Source organism: Somniosus microcephalus, chromosome 24 (genome assembly GCF_052327205.1).
Source record: "Somniosus microcephalus isolate GS21.2 chromosome 24, FLI_Smic_1.0, whole genome shotgun sequence".
Classification (NCBI taxonomy): Eukaryota; Metazoa; Chordata; class Chondrichthyes; order Squaliformes; family Somniosidae; genus Somniosus; species Somniosus microcephalus.
The window spans coordinates 6,377,239-6,389,776 of NC_141010.1; the positions used below are offsets into that span (position 1 = coordinate 6,377,239).

At 47.1% G+C, this 12,538-nt stretch overlaps 1 long non-coding RNA gene across 1 annotated transcript in view; it reads left to right on the plus strand.

Moving 5' to 3' along the window:
• The first annotated feature begins 6,636 nt into the window (after positions 1-6,636).
• The window catches only part of LOC147100994 (uncharacterized), a 41,107-nt gene continuing 35,205 nt past the window's right edge, over positions 6,637-12,538 (plus strand). The window contains exon 1 of the long non-coding RNA XR_015073430.1: positions 6,637-7,886. This is a non-coding gene — a long non-coding RNA (uncharacterized LOC147100994). The remainder of the gene's footprint in view (positions 7,887-12,538) is intronic.

Consider the following 12,538-nt stretch of genomic DNA (forward strand, 5'->3'; position numbering starts at 1 on the left):
TTGCCAGTGTTGAGCAATCTATATTAACGATTTGGAGGAAGGGACCGAGTGCAACATATCCAAGTTTGCCGACGATACAAAGATGGGAGGGAAAGCAGTGAGTGAGGAGGACATAAAAAACCTGCAAAAGGACATAGACAGGCTAAGTGAGTGGGCAGAGATTTGGCAGATGGAATATAATATTGGAAAGTGTGAGGTTATGCACTTTGGCTACAGTACAAAGGGATCTGGGGGTCCTGGTGCATGAAACACAAAAAGTTAGTATGCAGGTGCAGCAGGTGATCAGGAAGGCCAATGGAATCTTGGCTTTTATTGCAAGGGGGATACATAGATACATAGAAGATAGGAGCAGGAGTAGGCCATTCGGCCCTTCGAGCCTGCTCCGCCATTCAATGAGATCATGGCTGATCATCCAAATTCAATACCCGGTCCCTGCCTTCTCCCCATATCCCTTGATCCCTTTAGCCTTAAGAAATATATCCAACTCTTTCTTGAATATACTTAATGAACTGGCCTCCACCGCCCTCTGTGGCAGACAATTCCACAGGTTCACCACTCTCTGGGTGAAGAAATTCCTCCTCATTTCAGTCCTAAATGGCTTACCCCTTATCCTTAGACTATGACCCCTGGTTCTGGACTCCCCGGCCATCAGAAACATCCTTCCTGCTTCTAGTCTGTCCAGGCCTGACAGAATCTTATAGGTTTCGATGAGATCCCCTCTCAATCTTCTAAACTCCAGTGAGTATAAGCCCAATCGACCCAATCTCTCCTCATACGTCATTCCTGCCATCCCAGGTATCAGCCTGGTGAATCTTCGCTGCACTCCTTCCATGGCAAGAATGTCCTTCCTCAGGTAAGGCGACCAAAACTGCACACAATACTCAAGGTGTGGTCTCACCAAGGCCCTGTACAACTGTAGCAAGACATCCTTGTTCTTGTACTCGAACCCTCTTGCTACGAAGGCCAACATACCATTTGCCTTCTTAACCGCCTGCTGCACCTGCATGCTTACCTTCAGCGACTGGTGTACAAGAACACCCAGGTCTCTTTGCACTTCCCCTTCTCCCAAACTATTACCATTCAAATAATAATCTGCCTTCCTGTTTTTGCCACCAAAGTGGATAACCTCACATTTATCCACATTATAGTGCATTTGCCATGTTTCTGCCCAATCACCCAACCTGTCCAAATCGTGCTGGAGTTTCACGACATCCTCCTCACAGCATACCCTCCCCCCCAGCTTTGTGTCGTCTGCAAATTTGGAGATATTACATCCAATTCCCTCGTCCAGATCATTAATAAATATTGTGAACAGCTGGGGTCCTAGGACCGATCCTTGCGGTACCCCACTAGTCACTGCCTGCCACTCGGAAAACGACCCGTTTATTCCAACTCTTTGCTTTCTGTCCGCCAACCAGTTCTCTATCCAAGTCAATACCTTGCCCCCAATCCCATGTGCCTTAATTTTGCACGCTAATCTCTTATGTGGGACCTTATCGAAAGCCTTCTGAAAGTCCAAATACACCACATCCACTGGTTCTCCCTTATCTATTTTACCAGTTACATCCTCAAAAAATTCCAGTAGATTAGTCAAGCATGATTTACCTTTTGTAAATCCATGTTGACTTTGTCCGATCCAGTCACTGCTTTCCAAGTGCTCTGCTATTACATCTTTTATAATAGACTCTAGCATTTTCCCCACTACCGGTGTCAAGCTTACCGGTCTATAATTCCCCGCCTTTTCTCTACCACCTTTTTTGAATAGTGGGGTAACATTAGCTACCCGCCAATCCATGGGTACCGTTCCAGAGTCTATCGAGTTCTGGAAGATGACCAGCAATGCATCTACTATTTCTAGGGCCACTTCCTTAAGTACCCTGGGATGTAGATTATCAGGCCCTGGGGATTTATCGGCCTTCAGTCCCATCAATTTTCCTAACACCATTTCCCTACAAATACTGATTTCTTTCAGTTCCACCCTTTCATCAGACCCTATGTTCCCCGGCATGGAGTATAAAAACAGGGAAGTCTTGCTGCAGTTATACAGGGTATTGGTGAGGCCACACCTGGAATACTGTGTGCAGTTTTGGTTTCCATATTTAAGAAAAGATATACTTGCTCTCGAGGCGGTTCAGAGAAGGTTCACTCGGTTGATTCCGGAGATGAGGGGGTTGACGTATGAGGAAAGGTTGAGTAGGTTGGGCCTCTACTCATTGGAGTTCAGAAGAATGAGAGGCGATCTTATCGAAACATATAAGATTGTGAGGGGGCTTGATCGGGTGGATGCGGTGAGGATGTTTCCACTGATGGGTGAGACTAGAACTAGGGGGCATAATCTTAGAATAAGGGGCTGCCCTTTCAAAACTGAGATGAGGAGAAACTTCTTCACTCAGAGGGTAGTAAATCTATGGAATTTGCTACCCCAGAGAGCTGTGGAAGCTGCAACATTAAATAAGTTTAAAACGGAGATAGACAGTTTCCTAGCAGATAAGGGAATTAGGGGTTACGGGGAGAGGGCAGGGAAGTGGACGTGAGTCTAGATTCGGATCAGCCATGATCCTATTGAATGGCAGAGCAGGCCCGAGGGGCCGTATGGCCTACTCCTGCTCCTACTTCTTATGTTCTTATGGAGGAAGTTCTGGCTCACCCACAACTTGATATCAGACAAATTGCCTTACCGGGGTTACATTGAAATGTCCTATTTAGTTAGAGTTTTATGTCCAGGATTTCTTTAAAAATAGGTCATAGAAAAAAAAATTGGATGAACCACTTAAAGATGAAGCGGAAGTATCTACAATAATTTGAATTAACTGGGGCAATTAATTGGAGTTTCGCAGGTTGAAAACTTTGTCTGCAATAACCATCACAGGACTAGGAACAAATTCACACCTTTGTTGAGCTGTGAATACAAAAACAAATCTATTTAGTGTGTATTAGTCTGATCCTTGAAGCTTTTTAATGGGTGCTGGTACAGTGTGTGCAACACAGGCTGCAACATCAAACTGTCTTGTGTTGCATCTGTGGAAATGTCTAGAAATAGAGCAGGTCCAGATGTTAAACCCATCACTTCTCAAACCAGCGTTATGGTAGAAGAAGCATTTATATTTCCAGTAATTTTGTGGGGTTTTTTAATTTTAATTTTAATTTTGGGTTTATTTATTTTATCTATATACTGGGATCACTGCTGAAAAGTTCAAACACATTTTCACTTTTTTTTCACTCCCAGGTTAGATATTTCATGGGTTAGATCAATCAATTATTGGTAAAGTAGTACAAAAAATTAACATTATATTTCTTTAAAAATGAACAATGGATACAAAAAATGGTAACGTTTAACATTGAGCTTAGGGAGAGGGCCGATTCTGTTCTGCAGTTCTGGTAAGATTCATGAGCATGATCTCATTTATGATATCGTCACCATTGCTCAGATGAGTTCCTGTCATATAAAAGTCTCTTGGCTATCTATTTTAAACTCTCCATGTATTCAGTGTAAATAGGTTAAAAATTTCTCGGTTTCTTTTCCTGACTTGAAAATAATTTCGAAATGTTTTTTTCTTCCAGCTCCCCGATGGCTCAGTTGCATGACGTGACTGGAAATCATTCAGACCAAAAGAGCTCCAGTTCTGTTCCTGCTCTTTGCTAAGCTAGCTGATCTTAGCCTAGGAAACAATTCAACAACAACAACTTGCATTTATATAAGAACATAAGAAATAGGAGCAGAAGTAGGCCATTCGGCCCCTCGAGCCTGCTTCGCCATTCAATGAGATCATGGCTGATCTTCTACCTCATCTCCACTTTCCCGCATTATCCCCATATCCCTCGATATTCAAAAATCTATCAATCTCTGTCTTGAATATACTCAACGACTGAGCCTCCACAGCCCTCTAGAGTACAGAATTGCAAAGATTCAGCACCCTCTGAGTGAAGAAATTTCTCCTCATCTCAGTCCTAAATGGCCGACCCCTTATTCTGAGACTGACCCCTGGTTCTAGACTCACCAGCCCGGGGAAACATCCTCCCTGCATCTACCCTGTCAAGCCCTGTAAGAATTTTGTATGTTTCAATGAGATCACCACTCATTTTTCTAAACTCCAGAGAATATAGGCCTAATCTATCAATCTCTCCTCATAGGACAATCCCCCCATCCCAGGAATCAGTCTGGTGAACTTTTGTTGCACTCCCTCTATGGCCAGTATATCCTTCCTTAGGTAAGGAGACCAAAACTGTACACAATACTCCAGGTGTGGTCTCACTAGGGCCCTATATAATTGCAGTAAGATGCCTTTACTTTTATACTCAAATCCTCTTGTAATAAAGGACAACATACCATTTGCTTTCCTAATTGCTCGCTGTACCTGCATGTTAACTTTCAGTGATTCGTGTACAAGGACACCTTTAACACTGTAAAATGTCCCAAGCAATGTTCCCTTTCATTTATTTTGGGTGCACAGCCCCTTTAAGGGACTGCAAGGCCCTTCCAAATTACTACGCATGTGCGGTTTTTCCTATTTAAAAGCCGGTGAGCCAGCTGCGCGGGAGCTGCAGAGCGCTACGCGGCCCCGCAGCTTAGAGGGAACATTGGTCCCAAGCCGCTTCTGAGGAGCGTAATCAGACTAAAATTCACACTAAGCCAAAGAAGGAGATATTAGGTGTGCAAAAGTCACTACAAATGCCCTAACTACCCCATGCTTGGGAGAGGAAAATCCACCACGATTCCCCCTCTTGATCACTCTCCATTGACCCCAGATGGAGAATATACAGGTATGGATGTCAAGTGAGGAAATGATTAAGCTTGGCTTTGATGCTTCCCACCATCCTCCATAATGCTTGCTGACACTCAACCGCCCAACCTCAGATATGAACAATGGTCACGTGGGCCACTGACTGTAGAACCTATAGGGTTAGATGGTTAAATCATGAGGACAGGTTGCATAAACTTGGCTTGTATTCCCTTGAGTTTAGGAGATTGAGGGGTGATCTGATCGAGTGTTTAACATGTTAGCGGATTTGATAGGGTCGATACGGAGAAACTTTTTCCTCTGGTGGGGGCCTCGAGAATAAGGGGGACTCGAGAATGAGGGGGACTCGAGAATGAGGGGGACTCGAGAATGAGGGAGCCTCGAGAATGAGGGGGACTCGAGAATGAGGGGGCCTCGAGAATGAGGGGGCCTCGAGAATGAGGGCCTCGAGAATGAGGGGGACTCGAGAATGAGGGGACTCGAGAATGAGGGGGACTCGAGAATGAGGGAGCCTCGAGAATGAGGGGGCCTCGAAAATGAGGGGGACTCGAGAATGAGGGGGCTCAAGAATGAGGGAGCCTCGAGAATGAGGGGGACTCGAGAATGAGGGAGACTCGAGAATGAGGGGGACTCGAGAATGAGGGGGCCTCGAGAATGAGGGGGACTCGAGAATGAGGGGGCCTCGAGAATGAGGGGGACTCGAGAATGAGGGGGCTCGAGAATGAGGGAGCCTCGAGAATGAGGGGGACTCGAGAATGAGGGAGACTCGAGAATGAGGGGGACTCGAGAATGAGGGGGCCTCGAGAATGAGGGGGCCTCGAGAATGAGGGGGCCTCAAGAATGAGGGGGACTCGAGAATGAGGGGGACTCGAGAATGAGGGGGACTCGAGAATGAGGGGGACTCGAGAATGAGGGGGCCTCAAGAATGAGGGGGACTCGGGGACTCGAGAATGAGGGGGCCTCGAGAATGAGGGGGACTCGAGAATGAGGGGGACTCGAGAATGAGGGGGCCTCGAGAATGAGGGGGACTCGAGAATGAGGGGGCCTCGAGAATGAGGGGGACTCGGGGACTCGAGAATGAGGGGGCCTCGAGAAGGAGGGGGACTTGGGGACTCGAGAATGAGGGGGCCTCGAGAATGAGGGGGCCTCGAGAATGAGGGGGCCTCGAGAATGAGGGGGACTCGAGAATGAGGGGGACTCGAGAATGAGGGGGCCTCGAGAATGAGGGGGACTCGAGAATGAGGGGGCCAAACCTGAAAATTAGAGCCAAGCCGTTCAGGAGCGAAATTGGGAAGTACTTTTTCCACACAAAGGTTCGTAGAAATTTGGAACTCGCTCCCCCAAAAGGCTGTGGATTCTGGGGGTCAATTGGCGCTTTCAAGGCTGAGGTCGATAGATTTTTGTTAGGTAAGTGTATCAAGGAATATGGAGTGGACGTGCAAATCAACCATGACTTAATTGAATGGCGGAGCAGGCCCGAGGGGCTGAATGGCCTCCTCCTGTTCCTAATGTTCCTAATGTTCCTAAATGAACCCCAGCAGATTGAAATCATTTAGGAGAGGAGGAGTAGAACTTTCCATGTTCCTTATAAGTTTTTCTTTTTCCAATATTTATACAGTTCCCCTTTAAAAGCAGTATGGATTGGCTTGCACCACTGTTTCTGGTGAGGCATTCCATGTTCTCACATCGTGCTGTGTTTAAAAACAAAATCTTCTAGCCTCGCCCTTTGCTCTACTGATGATGAACTCCCCATCACCGTTCATTGGGTGAAGGCACGGCCCCCAGTGTGGTACTGAGTCCGAGAGGTTATAACAACCAGGAAAGGCTGAACAGGCTGACACACTTTGCTCCAGAAAAGAGAAGGCTGAGGGGTGAACTAATAGAGGTCTTTAAAATTATGAATAGATTTGATAGGGTCAACGTAGAGAAGGTGTTTCCATTAATGGGGGATCTATCAGGTCACCCCTCAGCCTTCTCTTTTCTAGAGAAAAGAGCCCCAGCCTGTTCAGCCTTTCCTAATAAGTATAACCTCTCAGTTCTGGTATCATCCAAGTAAAATTTCTTTGCACCCTCTCCAGTGCCTCTATATCATTTTTATAATATGGAGACCAGAACTGTGCACAGAACTCTTAAGTGTGGTCTAACCAAGGTTCGATGCAAGTTTAACGTAACTTCTCTGCTTTTCAATTATATTGGAGTCCAATATTTAAGTGGGCCATCCATACATTTCTAAAGTGTAATCAAATTAGTTTGTAAAAATGCCCTATTCTTTTTCCACTTGCTTCCGTGTTTTAGTGGCATTGGTTGTTAAGGTAATGATGGTTTTTTTTAATGAATTTTCATCATTAGCAAAGCAAACATCAGCACTCAAGCCATGATCCCACTTCAATCCTGCCCTTCTGTTTAGTTTAGGACTTGGCAACCACATTGATGCTTAGTGCATCACTTACAAACGCAATCTTTCTCCATTGGGGCAAAAGCGGTGCTTTATAATGACTGACTAAGCTCCATCTCATCTGGTCCATCTGTAGTCTCATGCATCATGGTACCCTCAGCGCTGCTTTCAATCTGCATGACTGTCTACATCAACCTCAGCACTTACATTAGTTGCCACAGATGATCCCACTGTAGCTGGTGTCCCAGGATCTAGTCCCCCCCTTAACTCGTCTTTAAGTCTTGCTTACTGCAGATGTTTCAACTAATTCCTTTCCTTTGATCATTGCAGGATGTGGGGAGACTTCTAATCAGCCCTAGCCCTTTGATATTTCTCTGTGAACTTGTTGGAGCTTTGCAATTCAGTCGGAGGCTGTTGTACACTTCAGTACTTCCGCTGCTGCAGTGGGTGCAGCCTGAGTTTCGCTGTACCGCCTATGAGTTCTGGTTAATGTTAGAAGGTTTTCAAAGTGACAGGGCTTTCAAAAGAATGTTAATGTTGAGCAGAGGCTGCTTGGAAAGAGATTGCTCGCATTACCTGCTAAATGGCATTGCTAAATGAAGCAACAAATGATGGCTTGATGCAAGGCACGGCAGCTGCAAGGATTACCGCTACAATCAGACGCTGGACCGCTGGGCTTGAGAGGAGAAGAATCCGCCACGGTTCTCAAGCGGGCTTGTGTGAATGACGGGAGATGACATCATCGGGTTTGGGTATGGTGAATACCTTATGCACACTCACTACGCTGTCTCACGGAAGAATGGGTGGGATACTGGAGGGTTGTAAAAGCACTGCTGCCCGTATCCTAACTCGCACCAAGTCCCCGTTCACCCATCACCGCCCTGCCCTCGCTGACCTGGCAGGTAGTGCAGGAGTCCCCTGAGCCCACCTTGCTCACCAACCAGTATTTGATGCTGAGTACTGGTGAGGGTGATGGTTCCTCTGGGGAGTGCAGCCAGAGCCAAGTCCACAGCACCATGGAAGGCTCAGCTGCACAGGCGGGGGGGGGGGGGGGGTGGGGTGGGGGGGAAGAGGTGAGAGAGAGCAATAGTGATAGGGGATTCAATAGTTAGGGGAGCAGACAGTGACTCCGGGATGGTATGTTGCCTCCCTGGTTCCAGGGTCAAGGATGTCACTGAACGGCTGCAGGGCATTCTGAGGGGGGAGGGTGAACAGCCAGAGGTCGTGGTCCATATCGGTACCAACGGCATAGGTAGGAAGAGGGATGAGGTCCTGCAGGCAGAGTTTAGGGAGCTAGGAAAGAGATTAAAAAGCAGGACCTCAAAGATTACTACCAGTGCCACGTGCCAGTGAGTTCAGAAATAGGAAGATAGAGCAGATGAATGCGTGGCTGGAGAGATGGTGTAGGAGGGAGGGCTTTAGATTCCTGAGAAATTCAAACCATTTCTGGGGGAGGTGGGACCTCTACAAGCCAGATGGGTTACACCTCAACGGGAACAGGACCAATATCCTCGTGGGAGGGTTTGCTAGTGCTGTTGGGGAGGGTTTAAACTAGCTTGGCAGGGGGATGGAAACCTAAGTATAGAGTCAATAGGGAGGGAAGAAAAACTGGAATTGGAAAACAAAAACGTAGAAAGTAAATTGGAAGGACAGAGAAATAAAGGGCTAGATAGTAGTCAACAAGGAGGTTTGCCTGTACTAAATGTAAGGAGTATAGCAAACAAGGCAGATGAGCTGAGTGCACAGGTAGATACTTGGGACTATGATATTATAGCTATTACAGAAACGTGGCTGAAAGAGGGGCAGGTATGGCAGCTCAACATTCCTGGTTACAGGATTTTCAGACAGGATAGAGAAGGAGATAAAAAGGGAGGGGGGTCACGGTATTGATTAAAGAAACTATTACAGCTGTGAGAAGGGATGATATGTTGAAGGGATCATCAAATGAGGCCACATGGGTCGAATTGAAAAACAAAAAAGAGGCGATCACACTGCTGGGAGTGTACTACAGACCCCAAACAGTGAGAGGGAGATAGAAGAACAAATATGTAGACAAATTTCTGAGAAGTGCAAAAACTATCGGGCAGTATTAGTAGGGGATTTCAACTACCCCAATATTAACTGGGATAAAACTAGTGTGAAGGGTATAGAAGGTGTGGAATTCCTAAAATGCATCCAGGAGAACATTTTTAGCCAGTATGTAGCAAGCCCAACAAGGGAGGGGGCGGTTCTGGACTTAGTTTTATCGAATGAAGCTGGGCAGGTAGAAGGCGTATCAGTGGGGGAGCATTTTGGTGCTAGTGACCATAATTCTGTTAGATTTAAGGTAGTTATGGAAAAGGACAAGGATAGACCAGGAATAAAAATTCTAAATTGGGGAAAAGCAAATTTTGCTAAGCTCAGAGGGGATTTAGCCATAGTGGACTGGAAACAGCTACTTGAAGGTAAATCAGTGTCAGAGCAGTGGGAGGCATTCAAGGAGGAGATTCGGAGGGTTCAGACCAAATGTGTGCCCTTAAAGAAAAAAGGTGGCACTAACAAATCTAGAGCCCCCTGGATGTCTAGAGATATACAGGGTAGGATAAAGAAAAAAAGGGAGGCGAATGACAGATACCGAGGGCTAAATACTCCAGAATCTTTACAGGAGTACAGAAAGTGCAGGGGTGCAATTAAAAATGATATTAGGAAAACAAAGAGAGAGCATGAAAAATTCTTGGCAAGTAAAATCAAGGAAAACCCAAAGATGTTTTATAAATATATTAAGAGTAAGAGGATAACTAAAGAAAGGGTAGAGCCTATTAGAGATCATGAGGGTAATCTGTGTGTGGAGTCGGGAGACGTCGGTAGGGTTCTTAATGAATACTTTGCGTCTGTTTTCACAAAGGAGAGGGGCGAAGCACACATTGCTATCGGGGGAGGAGTGTGAAATATTAGATGAAATTAACATAGTGAGAGAGGAAGTATTAAGGGGTTTAGCAGCTTTAAAAGTGGCTAAATCCCCAGGCCCGGATGAAATGTATCCCAGGCTGTTAAGCGAAGCAAAAGAGGAAATAGCAGAGGTCCTGACCATCATTTTTCAATCCTCTCTGACTTCAGGTGTGGTGCCGGAGGACTGGAGGACTGCTAATGTGGTACCCTTGTTTAAAAAGGGAGAAAAGGATTGACCGAGTAATTACAGGCCAGTCAGCCTAACCTCGGTGGTGGGAAAATTATTGGAAAGAATTCTGAAGGACAGGATAAATCTTCATTTAGAAAGACACAGATTAATCAAGGATAGTCAGCACGGATTTGTTAAGGGAAGGTCGTGTTTGACAAACTTGATTGAACTTTTTGAGGAGGTAACGAGGAGGGTAGATGAGGGTAGTGCATTTGATGTAGTGAATATGGGCCGAGAAATTCAGTTGGCGCCGCGCCAGGGCTTTAGCGCCGGAAAGTTAGCGCCGGCGCTAAGTCTCCCTGCGCGCGCCAAAAATTCAGTAGCGCCGCGCCCAAACGGCTGCCGGCGCTACTGAAGCGTGTTTGCGCCTGAAAATGGGCGCTACCTGCCGCATTGCGGCGCTATTCCGGCGCTGCGGCGCCCGATGCGGTGCGGCAGGCTCGGGAAGTGCAGGCCTCCTCCTTCAGTTAAGGAGGAGCTGCCTGCACCCGCCCGCTGGCCGGTAAAATCTTCACAAAAATGAACCCGGCACCTCGGGGAAGTGCCGGGCTCGCAGCCCAGAAGCATCTGTTCCGCGGGGGGGGGGTGGAGGAGTCCGGGGAGGGAGGTGCGGGCAGGCGGCCGGCGGGAAAGCGGCCGGCCGCCGCGTGACCTTAATGCGCCGGCGCAAACTCCTGTAAGACTCGGTTGCCAGAGTCTTAGTTGCGGCTGCCACGGGCGAGGCGGCCGCAACTCAATTTCGGCGCTGGGGCCCGTCACCACGGCAACCGGGACGCTGCGCACACCGATGATGTCATCGGTGCCGGTGCAGCGCAACCGGTCTACCGCCGATGGTAGGGCCCCAGGGAATTTCTGAACCGGCTGTAAGTCCAGCGCAATGACCTCTAGCGCCGCAAAATGGGCGCAAAGCCCACTCAATTCTAGGCCATGGACTTTAGCAAGGCTTTTGATAAGGTTCCACATGCAGACTGGTCACGAAGTTAAAAGCCCATGGGATCCAGGGCAAAGTGTCAAGTTGGATTCAAAACTGGCTCGGAGACAGGAAGCAGAGGGTAATGGTTGATGAGTGTTTTTGTGACTGGAAGGCTGTTTCCAGTGGGGTTCCGCAGGGCTCAGTACTAGGTCCCTTGCTTTTTGTGGTATATATCAACAATCTTGACTTGAATATAGGGGGTATGATTAAGAAGTTTGCAGATGATACTAAAATCGGCTGTGTGGTTGATACTGAAGAAGGAAGCTGTAGACTGCAGGAAGATATCAATAAATTGGTCAGGTGGGCAGAACATTGGCAAATGAAATTAAATCCGGAGAAGTGTGAGGTAATGCATTTGGGGAGGGCTAACAAGGAAAGGGGATACACATTAAATGGTAGGACACTGAGTAGTGTAGAGTAACAAAGGGACCTTGGAGTGCATGTCCACAGATCCCTGAAGGTAGCAGGCCAAGTAGATAAGGTGGTTAAGAAGGCATACGGAATGCTTGCCTTTATTAGCTGTAGCATAGATTACAAGAGCAGGGGGGTTATGCTTCAACTGTATAAAACACTAGTTAGGCCTCAGCTAGAGTACTGCGTGCAGTTCTGGTCACCACATTACAGGAAGGATGTGATTGCACTAGAGAGGGTACAGAGGAGATTTACAAGGATGTTGCTGGGAGTAGAGAATCTTAGCTATGAGGAAAGACTGGATAGGCTGGGTCTGTTTTCCTTGGAACAGAGGAGGCTGAGGGGAGACCTTATTGAGGTATATAAAATTATGAGGGGCATAGATAAAGTGGATAGAAATGACCTATTTTCCTTAGCAGAGGGGTCAAAAACCAGGGGGCACAGATTTAAAGTAATTGGGGGAAGGTTTAGAGGGGATTTGAGGATAAATTTCTTCACCCAGAGGGTTGTGGGGGTCTGGAACTCACTGCTTGAAAGGGTGGTAGAGGCAGGAACCCTAACCACATTTAAAAAGTACTGGATATGCACTTGGGATGCTCTAACCTGCAGGGCTACGGACCAAGGGCTGGGAAGTGGGATTAGGTTGGATAGCTCTTTGTTGGCCGGCGCGAATACGATGGGCTGAAATGGCCTCCTTCCGTGCTGTAACTTTCTATGATTCTATGACCTACATTGGCTCCCGGTCCGGCAACACCTCGATATTAAAATGCTCATCCTTGTTTTCAAATTTCTCCATGGCCTCGCCCCCTCCCTATCGTTGTAACCTCCTCCAGCCCTACAATCCTCCAAGATCTCTGCGCTCC